The sequence below is a fragment of the Mirounga angustirostris genome, unplaced genomic scaffold (genome assembly GCF_029215605.1).
Source record: "Mirounga angustirostris isolate CCGP_5_RB_7025 unplaced genomic scaffold, mMirAng1.0.hap1 SCAF_5, whole genome shotgun sequence".
Lineage (NCBI taxonomy): Eukaryota > Metazoa > Chordata > Mammalia > Carnivora > Phocidae > Mirounga > Mirounga angustirostris.
The window spans coordinates 178430528-178441288 of record NW_026991713.1 but is presented as its reverse complement, the minus strand read 5'-3'; positions in this window follow the sequence as shown (position 1 = coordinate 178441288).

Genomic DNA, 10761 nt, shown 5'->3' with positions numbered 1-10761 from the left:
AGGGTGTATTGGGTTGAATGATGGCCCCCCCCCACAAAGATAGGTTCAAGTCCTACTCTCTAGAACCTGCAAAGGGACCTTCTTTGGAGAAAGGATCTTTGCAGATCTAATTAAATCAACGGTCTCAAGATGGGGTCATCCTGGGTTTAGGGCAGGCCGTGAATGCAAAGACAGGTGTCTTTCTAAGAAGAGGGGAGGACACAGAGGTACAGAGGGAAGGCCAGCCGTGGCCAGCAGCTTCCAGGGGCTGGGAAAGGGGCCTCTGGAGGGAACACCCCTGCCCGCACCTTGATCCCGGACTTCTGGCCTCCAGAATTGGAGGACAGTAAGTATCTATTTTAAGGCAAGTTTGCAGTAATTGGTTACAGCAGGCCCAGGACACTAATGTAGGGGGAAAGGCGTGTGAAAAGGCTCATCCCCCAAACCTGGGCGGCTGGGGGAGGAGCAGGGGCCTGGGAGAGGGGCCCAGCCAGGGGGACGGCTTGGGCCGGCCCTCCCCCAACAGCTTCTGGGGACACGAGTCCCACAGACCCCTGCCCTAACTTGGGTCCACAGCCCATTGGCCCAGGTGAGGCTCACAGCAGACCAGACCTCCTGGGCCCACAGGACCGGCTGGGAGCTCCTCCCGAAGCCCAGCCACGGGCCCCTCCCAACGGCCACCTTCCCACAGACTGGTCCCCCTGATAGGGAGCCTTCTTCCTTCTCTCTCCTCAAGTTCTAGCTCCTCCAGGACGGACATCTCCCCGTGGCCGCCCAGCCCTCACCCATCCACCCTGGACAGGCCATCCCTAACATGACCTCCCTCTGAGACCCGATCCGTTGCCCACACAGCTCTGGCTCATGGGATATGGTGCATGAATGCCCCATGACGGGTGAGCAGTTGGTCAGGGGGCCTTGGTCGACCCCAGTGCCTTTGCACCTGCTGTTTCCTCTGGTGTCTGCCTACATGTCGCCTCCCCCATTCTCTCCTTGACTGTCCAGCCCAGGCGTGTTCCCTGGTCAGCTCAATCTCTGTCCCCTTCCTATATTTTACTCTGCTGACCCTGATGTGAGCTACATCTGCTTGCTTACAGTCTCTGCTGGTCCCCAGGATACCATGAACCCAGAGGGTAAGCCTGGGTCTGACTTGCTCCCGTTGTATCTCCAGGTCCATCATAGGGCCTGCAGCCTCCATATGCTGCCAGCTACATGAAAGGGAGGGTTTGGGGGCTGCTCAGGAGGACTGTGAAGGGGGGGTTACCTGAGGATTCCCCAGCAGGAGCCCCCAGCTGTCTGCCCAATGCCCGCCTCTTGGCAACCTCAGTATGGGTTACCTCTGGGGCCCCTAACCTCTCTCTGTGTATCTAGAGGGTTTGCCAGGCCTGGCCCAACCTGGAGGATGCACCAGCCCCGAGTCCCAGAACCAGGCTCAGCAGGGCCCAGAGTCGCTGCCCAGATAGAAGGATGCTCTGGAATCAGTGGTCCAGGGAGAGTCTGTGGCTGCCAAAATCAGGAGGGTGCTGAACAGGAGGAAGGTTCCCTAGCGTCCTGCCCTATCTCTCCAGGGCTGGCTGTGCGCCCCTAAGCACACCCTGCCGTCTCGCAGCCCCCAGACCCTCCTGAGGGCAATGAGAACATGGGGACTGTATCTCTCAGGGAAGTAGGGACTCTGCCCAGGAGTGCCAGGGACCCCAAGAGGGTCTCAGCCTGCCCCTGGGTGCCACACTCAGGCCCGTGGGGCAGGTGGAGGGAGGCCCCAGAGCTTCAGCTCGCTCTGGGGACAGCTGGAGCCTCAGAGGCCGGGGAAGGCTCTGGGGGAAGTGCTGGGAGAGGGTCGGGATGAACTCTGGGGGAAGCTGACTCAGCCTCCACAAGCCCCACTTCTCCGGCAGCACCTTCCTGGTGGGGCCAACCTTCCGTCCAAATTGCCGCCACCAGCCGGACAGGAAGTGTGTGGTGGGGCCGCGCCCTGGCCTCAGCCTCCCACCTTGGCCTGGCCGCCCCTCTGGGGAGCAAGGCTGAGGCCAGCCCGGCTGACTCCCCGTTTCCAGGCCTGCCGCCGTGCCGGAGGGACAGGTCCCGCTCCGCGTGTGTGTGCTCACACTCACCCACACGTCCTCTGCACACGCTCACGTGTGCTTTCGGGCTCACGCCTGCAGTACCTCACCCCTGCACGCAGGCTTCCCCGCACGTGTGAAGGTGTGCACATAGCCTCACACTGGAGGACTTGAGTCTGGGGCACCGAGAGAGTGCTCGGGGCCCCTCTCTGCTGGGCTGGCCTCAGCCTTGCAGCCTTGCACGGTCCTCGGACGGACCGCAGCTGAGGAAGGGGAGGGTGATGGAGAGGCGGCATGCTCAGGCTCCGGCAGCCGGGGCATCCCACCCACCCTCCAACAGTCCCACTCATTCCCACACTTGATCCCTCAGGGAAGAAAGGCCAGGCCTGGAGGTCAGCTCCTGAAAGTGGCAGCCTGCTCCCCCCTCTCCCTGCCCCACCTCTGCTTTCTCATCACACCAGCAGGGCCTGGCCTCTGGCCCCGTCAGCAGAGAACAGCCTTGCAATCTGAGCTGGGAGCTGGGCAGCACTTTGCCAAAGGGACTAGAAGGGGTGGAAGAAAGCCTCCAGAGAGGTGGCGGGCAGCCAGGGAAAGCGGGAGGGCCACCGGGCACATGTGTGTTTGCGGACGGGGCACCGACCCAGGGGAAGCGCCTGAGCTTAGCCCGTGCTCTGCTCACCAGACTGCGCCTTTCCCCAAACAGGGCATGAGGTGCCTGGCAGGGTCTGAGGACCCAGCCTGCCTGTCCGGAGTCCCCGCTTCCCCAACACCCTGTGTGGACGCGCGGTCATATGTACCTGCACCTGCTCTGGCCCCAGAGGGTGCCGGGTTGGCCCCCAGGCCAGGGCTCCTGTGGGCAGGGAGGCGCATCCCTGTCTGGCCCACAGTTCCCCTCGGTTCCCACGCCGTCACAATGGCCACACAACGGGGCCCCCAGGGATGGAACCTAATCTCGGGCTATTGAAGACCTAAAAGCCATGGCCCCTGCCCCTAGCCCGCAGACGGCCCCGCCCGGGACATCTGATCCACCGCCGCCCTCGCCTCAAAGGGGGACACTGTCTCCCCAGGGCCCCCTGCCCCACTGGCGTAGACAAGGAGGGAAACTGGGTCACTGGGATAGAGTGACAATAGTGGCCGGCAGGGATGACACTGGAGTGGGAGCGAGGGCCAGCCCCTGAGGATGCTCCAGGCCTGAGGAGCTGCCCCAGGGCACCCAGCCCTCCAGGGGCCAGGGAGACTGCCCTCAGAGCCCCACAGAGGGCCTGAAGTTCGGGGGGAACAGCGGAGATGAGAAACTGCCTGCCTAAGACCAGCACATTGTGTTGGGGACAGAGCTGAGACTGGGGACCCTCCCTTTCCCCACATCGAGAGGGGCCCATAGGCCACCCTGCTCCCCGCCCTTCCTGGAGCAGGCCAGCCAGCCAGCCGTGCTGCCCCTCTCCCCACCCTCCCCACCCTTCCCCCCCCCCCCCCACCCCGGGGTATGCCCAGCTCCTGGTTGGTTTCCTGGCACTCAGTGTCAGGCCTGGCCAGGAGCTACTTCTGGGAGCAGAGAGCCAGTCCTTTGCTGGCTGCGGTCCATTCAGCATCGCCACCCTGCCTCTGAGCCGAGCACCGCACCCTCCTGCAGACCCCGCCTGGGGGTCCTGGAGCTCAGTGCTGCTGGGGACCACAGGAGGTTTGAGCCTGCAGATTCTTGCTCTCCAGGGTGGCTGGAGATGCATGCTCACCGCTGCGTGGCCTTGGGCAGGACCCTGCCTTCTACCTGTGAAATGGCCTTAGCCCTTAATGCCCCTTCGTAGGTCTAGCAAGTCCTTAGCTCTGTTCTGGGTGTGTGCGGGGGGCTGGGAGGGACCCAGGAATAGATAAGAGGGAGTGAACCCGGGAGCTTCTCCAAGGAGGTGGCCGCTGAGTGGGGAGGCTGGGACGGAGGGGCTGAGGCTTCCAGGCAGAGGAAGTTGGGGGCTGGCTGGCAGGGAATGCCAGGGGCAGGGCCAGCCCTCCCAGGAGGGGAGCGGGGAGGCAGGGATGCTGTCAGACCAGGAGCCCGTTTCTAGGATTGGGGGCCAGCCCTTGTGTGCATCCAAGACTGCAGGGCCCACTCCTCCGTGAGCCCACGGTTCCCGGGCATAGAACGGGCCTAGAATTATGATTCACCTCCCACCACAGGCGGCCACGGAATCTGGCGTTCAAGATGGTCCAAGGGCCAGCCCGCTTTAACCCTGCCTGCTGGACATTAGCCTCACGGAATAAGCCGCCTGGGAGGAGAAAGGGGCCGCTGGGCTCTCGCCGGCCTGATGTCACTGTCAGGCGCAATGGCCACCCACACGGACCCCAGAGCGGCCTGGGGCATGCCTACCCTGCCCGTTCCTGCAGCGTCCTCTGGCCATGGAGAGGTTTACGGCCTGGGCAGCCTGGAGCCAGGTCCCCCCACCCTGGGTGCCCCGGGGAGGGTTGGGTGCCAGACAGGAGGGTGCTTGGGAGTCCACTTGGGCCTTTTGCTTGTCAGCACTGACCCAAGCATGTTCCAGAACTGGGGTGGGGGCCCCCCGGGTGGACAACCCCCGCCACCGCTGTGTGACCCAGGCCAGCTCACTTCCCTCCCTGAGCCTCAACTTCCTCATTTGCAAAATGAGAGCGGGAGACACGCCTTGCTAAGCCTGTCACCCTGGCCCCCCCTTCCCCTCCACTTTCCTGCCCCCCACACCCCCCCTGCAGTTGGCAGAGCCGGCTGGGGTGCCCTCTCTCCAAGGCCTGGTCGGCACAGGGTGGCACAGCTTAGGGGCTGTGGGATGGGGGTGGGAGCCTGTGTATTTGAGGGCAGGAGCTTTGGGGAGGCCCCCCAGCGTGGGGGCAGGAGGAGGGGGGCCCCGGGAGCTTAACCTGGCAGGCGCTTCCGCAGTTCCGTCTGCTGCTTCTGTCAATACGAGCCTTCCTGTTTTGGAGATTAAACCTCGGCTGAGCAAACAGCTTTCAAGGAGGCCCCTCCCTGCCACCTTTCCAAACCCCAGCCAGGCCGGGGCTAGAACCACCTGGAGGCTGGGCGGGGGGAGGGGGTGACAGGGCCCAGCTCGGCCACCCCCAGCCCCCAGCCCAGGGCCACAGTGAAGGCGGCCCCGCCCAGCCCCCGCCCCCACTGAACTCGCCAAGGCCAGCGCACCAGACGCCCCCTGTGTCATCCTTCCGCTCCGGGCTGGCGCTCTGTCCCAACAGCCCTGCCCACGGCATCCTCTGCCCTCACATAACCTCCTGCAGGAACTGGAGAGCAAGCTGCTCCTTGGGCCCCCACCGCCGGGCACAGGCCTACCTGGGGGGGACCGGGGGCACGGCAGGAGAGCCACCCCGAGCGCCCCACAGGGGCCCATGCCTCAGGAGCGAGGCCCATCACCTCGCTGGCCATTCTTCCACTTGGCTCACCTGACACGGTGGGCTGGGAAATTCTTTGTTTCGGGCCTGTCTTAGATGCTGTAGGGCATTTAGCAGCATCCCTGGCTCATAGCGACTCGATGCAGTCGTTCTGCCTTACCCCAAAAACGTCTCCCAGAGCCCCAGAACCTCTGGGCCAGTCCCGGCAGACCATGTGTATATAAGGAAATCAGGCTGCAGAGAGAGGCCTGGCTTTCCCTCGGATGCGCTCAGCCCCGTCTCTGTCCTATCCCACCAGGGCCCACCTACCCCTGAGGATCCTGGTCCTGCCCTCCTCCAGGAACCCTCCCTGGACTAGCTTTCCTGTTGGGAGCCATGCGAGGAAAGGAGGAGGGAAAGCAAAGCCCTGGCCGCGGGACACAAGGCCTGGAGGGAGGCTCACGATGGACTCCTGTTGTCTCAGCTGGACCTTCTATAATGCAGCTCGAGCCGCATCCCTTTTGCTCACAGACCTTTGGTGGCTCTGCATTGCCTCCCCAGCCTGACCCGGAGCCTGGACTCGGAGGCTCCTGCTCTCCAGCTTCCTGTCCCACCGCTCTGGTAACCACACCCCCACCAAAGCGCACCCCCTCTCCAGACCCCTCTGGGCGGCACCCCTTCCCCGCCTTCCCACCCACCTCTGCCTGCTGAACCTTCGAGCTACTGGTCGATGGTCACCGTCTTTCCCTGGAAGCCTTGCCCGAAGCGCCCTACTCCCAGCCCCAGCACACAGCGGATTACCCCTCGCCCAGGCCCCAGGCACGCTTGGGCTTGACCCATCTTCCAACCCCGACCATGCTCTACCTGTTTGGAGGACACCTGGGAGCCTGAGGAAGACTGTGAGCTCCCTGGGGCCAGGGGCTGTGTCTGAGTCACCCCCTCAACTACCTGAGAGCCAAGCAGAGCGGGGGGTGGAGAAAGTGCCCAGGGATTCTGTTGAACGGTTGGGTGAAGTGGACAGATGTATGGACAGATAGAAGGTGGATGGATAGGTCCTGTGGTGGTGGCTTATCTCTTTGTGGGTGTGATGGCCACTCCTGGGCATATAACCTTGCCCAGCCCTCACTTCCAGGGCAGCCGAAAATGGATGTCAATGCCATGTCCTTCTCCACCCCTGTGAGTGAGGGGACTTACTCCTTACCTCCAGTCCTGTTGCAGAGAAGGAGCCTGAGGTCAGGGAGTTACAGAGATGAGGCCAGGATCATGCAGTGAGCAGGGCCCCCTCTGAGCCAAGACTCGGATGCCCACTACCTCCATCCGGTCAGGAGCCCCTCCTTCCACCGCCCCCAGGCTCTGGTCCCACTGAAATGGGCAGGGTCAGGACTGGGGCGAGGGGTCATGCCTGGGGCCTGGCAGGCACCAGGACAGCCACGCCCCACCCCGTGGCCACAGCACAAGCTAGCCATTCTTGGCAAGACAAAGGCTGCCTGGGGCAAAGTGGCTCTGGTATCTCCCCGGTGGGTGTCTGGCCTCTGTAGGACGTCAGTCATGTGTGCTCATGGCCAGGGTTCTGCTTCTGGGGGCTGCAAATCAGATTAGCCCCGTCTGGCCCCCACGCAGAGCCACCAGGAAGAGACGCAGCTGCCCCATGGTTGAGAGATGCCCCCTCCTCGACTGGCTGTGGGGTCAAGGACATGCCTCTTCTCCTCTCTGGACCCCCATGTCCAAAATGCAAGATCGGGAGTGTGAGTGAGACCTTTAGAAGCCTTCAGGCGGTGGTGTTTGGAAACGCCCCCAATGCAGCGTGGGCACACAGTATACATACGGTCACTGAGAACTTCCAGGGGCATCAGCCCCTGCCACCCGCCACAGCTCTGCCTTCTGGCCTCATCTCCCTGCCAGCCCGGAGTGCAGTGGGCAGCCATGCCTCCTTACCCTGAAACCCACATTCCCCGAGGCTGGGTGCTTGAGGGAAAGAGGTAGGGGATGCTCCCTTGAGCCTCTGTATGTCCATATATCTACATCTCTCCATCCCTCCATCCATCCATCCATCCATCCACCCATCCATCCATCTGTTCATCTACCCACCCACCCAGTCTGTTCATCCATCCATCCATCCACCCAATCTGTTCACGCACCCATCCACCCACCCACCCATCCATCCATCCACCCACCCATCATCCATCTGTTCATCTACCCACCCACCCAGTCTGTTCATCCATCCATCCACCCACCCAGTCTGTTCATCCATCCATCCACCCACCCAGTCTGTTCATCCATCCATCCATCCATCCATCCATCCATCCATCCATCCACCCAATCTGTTCACCCACCCGTCTACCCACCCACCCATTCCATCCATCCATCCATCCATCCACCCATCCATCCATCTGTTCATCTACCCACCCACCCAGTCTGTTCATCCATCCATCCACCCACCCAGTCTGTTCATCCATCCATCCATCCACCCAATCTGTTCACGCACCCATCCACCCACCCATCCATCCATCCATCCATCCATCCATCCATCTGTGATCTAACAAATGTTTCTCAGGTACCTAATACATGCCATGTACTTTTCTAAGCACTGGGGCACAGTCCCAAATGACACAGTGTTTCTGCCCTCATGTAGCCAGCATCTTAGCACCTTCCCAGCCATCCACAGACATCTCTCTGTCTTTTTGTCTTTCCATCCATCTGTCCATTCCCTTTACTCATCTGTTCAGACAGTGTTTACTGAGCACCTACTTTGGGACAGGCACCAACGAGGATCACGATGTGGCCCCTGTCCTTACAGGGCTCCCAGGCTAGCTGGGGAGGCAGGCAAGGACATAGGCAGTTATAATCTCATGTGGTCAGTACTAGGATGGGGGTAGATACCACTGGAGCTTCGGGAGGACTTCCTGGAAGAGGTAGCACTTAGCTAGCCTTGAAAGGTATCCCCTGAAGCCTTACTCGGCCACCTAGGCCAAGGCCCCTGGCCACTCCGACCACGCCAGGCCCCGGGGTTCAGGCCGAAGGGCCAGGCCATCAGTGGTCATTGGCTCTCCATGCGTGCAGAGTACCAGCCCGGGGTGGGTAGGGCAGGGCAGGCGGCAGCCACACCCTATTACACAGTCAAGTAAAATTCTGAGCTCCACAGAGACAGGGAACTGGCCCAAGACCACACAAAGCGTGGCCTGGGGGTGAGGGGCTCCGGGCAGAGCGGGCGTGCAGGCAGGCCGGGCTGGGCCGGGGGCTCCATTCACAGCTGCAGGCTGTCTATTCTTCTCGTGGGGGCAGCGCCCGCCCCAGCTGCAGTAATGGGAATCAGCTGCCACCGCCGCCGCCTGCACCCTCTCCCTCCTGCCATGGGGCCGGCTGCACTGGGCTTCTGAGCCAAGCCCTCTTCGTTACCTCTCCTCCTGCCAGCAGGACTCTTTGTCCAGAAGCTTTGGGGCCCCTATGGCCAGGCCACTCATTGCCTGCGAGGGGGCTCGTGGGCACCCTGGCATGTAGAAGCCTCCGTTACTGCCAGGTACCCTCCCACACCCTCCCAGCAGCATGGGGTGGGGGGGGACAGGCACCCTCATATCCGTCTGTCTGGCCGGGCCACGCGAGGCCCAGCTTGTCCTGCCACCAGCTCTCATAGAAGCAGAGGCTTCGGTCTCTGGGCTTGGCCGCTGGCTTGGAGAAGGCTTGCTCTGGGGACGTGGAACAGACCTGCTTCGGATGACTTCCTGTGAGTTAACCGGTCACCTGTTATGTCTCCGGGATCTTCCCAGAAAAGAGACAGTCCAGACGAAGCCAGCCTCAACGTCCCCAGGAGCCTGTGGAGAAGCAGCTTCCAGAAACTGGTAGGACTGACTCCATCCACAGGAGGCCCCAGGCTGAGCCCCAGCAGGAAAAGCAGGCCCGAACTCAAGTGGGGGCACCATACTGCCTCCGAGCCTGATGGGGGACAGAGTAGAGCCCCATGGGGCCTTGTGGTCATGTGGGCCCCCTTTCCTTGGCCACCTCTCTATACACCTTCAATGGGCAGCTCTGAAGCCGTTCAGCCACCTGCTGCCCAGGAGCCCCACGGACCCACGTGCCTGCTTGTGTGACGATTTGCCCACGAGCACCTTGTAAAGTGGACAGCAGTGTTACCCTCATGCTACAGGAGGAAAACTGAGGCTCAGAGCAGGAACATCCCAGGTCTGAGGTCTGGGAGCAGAGAAGGGGCCCCTCTGGGTTTGCAAGGCTGGTGGGCTGGCTCCAGAGGGGTCCCCAGCCCCTGGGCTGTGCTCAGGCCTGCCTGCAGCCTGTGCTCCCAGCCCCCTTCCCCAGGACCCTAAGGCCCCCAGGGGCTTCCTGGCAACCTGGTCAGCCCTCCCCATCCCCTCTGAGCTCCCCATTTCCTGTCCTGAGCCCAGCACCTCCCCTTCCCCCATGGCTGGGCTAGCTGGCTGGCTGTTTGGCTCAGTGGGTCCCTAGTGGGGGGAGCCTTTGGGCCTAGGGCAAGGGCAGGGGAGGAGAGTGCCCTAGGCTTGGGGAAGGGGGAGGAGGGAGCTAAGCCGGCCACCCCCTTACAGTTTTTAGACCTCAAGGAGTCACCACGAAATTCCATTCTCCTGACAGCAAAGAAACTGAATCACTCTTGCCAAAGCCCACGGCCCCCACAAGAATGCTATAAGGCTTTGTCCGGCTGTTCCCAGACAGGCAGCCACACCCGGGACCCCCCACTCCCCCAGCCTGGCTGCAGAGAGGCGCAGGAAAGCCCCGGCCAGGCTGGACCGGTCCCTCTCTGCACAGGTGCTCCCTCTCCTCACTCCCCGCGTGCAAGGCAGCGGTGCACCGAGCTTCACCTTGCTTTCTGTACAATGGGCAGGCTGGAGCCAGGTCACAAGTCAGGGAAAGCAAGGAGTGCCATGTCCTCGGCAGGGCCTTGTCAGGTGGGTGTGTGGGGCACCACGACTGCGTGCTGCTCCCCCTTGACCTCTCAGAGAATGCTCAGCATCTAGAGGGCACCAAGTATGGATGCCGCTGGCTGACCTGAATCCCAGGTACGGGGCACAGCTCATGCAAAGATTTTGGGGCACAAGGGTGCTTGGGCTGCTGGGGAATAGGGAGGATTGCAGGGTTCAGCAAGAAATGGGGCTGGGAATAGGTAGGCACCAGGCCAGGATTTGAACTCAGAGCAAAGGGGAGCCATGGAAGATTCTGATGTGTGTGTGTGTGTGTGTGTGTGTGTGTGTGTGTGTGTGTGGAGGGGGTGGGGTATGATTAGAGCCGTCTGGTTCAGAGTGCAGAAGACAACAGAGCAGGTAGATGGGGGACAGGGAGACCAGGGTGGAGACTGCCCAAGAGGTCCAGAGGAGAGATGAAGGTGGCGGAGGGGACTCCTTCTCAAAATAGTCCA